A 1,733-nucleotide genomic window follows, 5' to 3' on the forward strand; every position below is an offset into this window, starting at 1 on the left:
ATTACCAGCCTCAGATTGAAGTAATGACGGAGCCGTGAACTCTTTCAGAAGTCGCAGCCGGAAAATCTGGATGTGAACTAGGCTCTCCAAAAAAGGGGAGGTGATGGAGAGATGGAGAGGGAGGAGAGGGGTGGGGGGGTGAGGGAGAGAGAGAGAGAAGCTGATGGTGGCAGTCAAATTTAATCTGGTGTCAGATGAGAGGGAAGGGGAAACAGATAAGATTTCTCTACACGTCGATGTGTGTGTGTGTGTGTGTGTGTTCATGTCTCTGACTGACAGCCACACACCAACCATCCAGACTCGTAAATCTGACCCAGATACTACAGAAGGCAGGGGGTCTCGCTCTTTCTTCACCCTCCACCAGACAAAGACGATGAATATTTAGAAGAAGAAGAAGAAGAAGAAAATGGAGATGGATCCACGACAAGTGATGACTTTAGTGGAAGTCACAGGCATGAAGATGGATGGATGGATGGATGGATGGATGGATGGATGATGGATGGATGGATGGATGGATGGATGGATGGAGTCAGAGGGGAGCGTGTCTTTGCTGCTGTTAGGTGTCGGAAGTGAAGTGATTTGCACCGCGGGGATGTTAGCAGCGGAAGACGACGGGTATCTGCTGACGTTAGCGTCTTTAGCTTTAGCCTCGTCTTTGTCTGATTTACAGTCAACTTCCTGTTTACGTTTGAATTCTTTCAACACACCCGTGACCTGCTAAGCTAAAAGTCGACCACATCGAACATTTGACAGACATTTTTTTTTCGTAAAGTGGGGCAAAAATACTGCTAATTTTAGTCGGTTTAGTTTTGAACGTTTATATTAAGTTTCTATCAGACGTGAAATCTAAGCTGTGAACTTGTCTGATCTACAAAAGGGGGCGCTGCAGAACTAACACAACAACAAAACATCACAAACTCCTACCATGTAAAATGGAGCGTGCGACGCAAATAAACCCAACGCTGGGATCACACACACTCACACACACTCACACACACACGCAGAGTTTAAATACTGTAATCCATTTGTCTGAACAAAAAACATCTGGGAGCGCAAATCCACTAATCTGATATTAAACCCACCGATTTGTTGAAAAACAATCAGATTAGTCCAAAAGTCAAAAAAATGTCTAAGTGCCAATCGCAGGGAAGGAGGAGGAGGAGGATTGTGTTTGCGTACACGTGTGCTGTCATTGTGTCATTAACCCTGTCCTGGCTCATGTAAGAGCCTTGTCTAATCTCATTGGTGAAACCTCCTGTCTGTCATGTGCTCCTCTCCTCATTGTTCGCTCGACTAATCCCCCTCCTCTCTCTCTCTCTCTCTCTCTCTCTCTCTCCCCCCTCTCCCCTCTGCCCCCCCCCACTCTTACGTCTCTGTCTCTTTTAGTCACTAATAAACACACAACAATGAAGCAGCCCCCGAGGCCAACAGCAACACAAACACACACAAACACACACTCATTACAGCCTGTTACATATGTGCCGTATTTGAACTGTCAGCGTCGCGTGAAAAAATAACGGATTAAGACTTTAAAATTAAAATTTAAAAATTAATTTATGTCATATTTTTTTATCTACTTGTGATTATGTGATCATGAGGAAGGACTTCACTGCGTTACTGAAGAAACTCATTGTTTTAATGGAAACCAATTTTCTAACGTCGTCGCACAAGTGTTGAGTTAATTACGTATATAGATTATATACGTGAGTTCATTTGAGGAATTGTTTTTGTGT

General features: G+C 43.9%; 1 protein-coding gene across 1 annotated transcript in view; it reads right to left on the minus strand.

Annotated features, from left to right (window-relative positions):
- Positions 1-1,733, minus strand: part of sox5 (SRY-box transcription factor 5) — a 78,361-nt gene that overhangs the window by 7,160 nt on the left and 69,468 nt on the right. The window lies entirely within an intron of this gene.

This window comes from Cynoglossus semilaevis, chromosome 8 (genome assembly GCF_000523025.1).
Source record: "Cynoglossus semilaevis isolate Cse_v1.0 chromosome 8, Cse_v1.0, whole genome shotgun sequence".
Taxonomy (NCBI): domain Eukaryota; kingdom Metazoa; phylum Chordata; class Actinopteri; order Pleuronectiformes; family Cynoglossidae; genus Cynoglossus; species Cynoglossus semilaevis.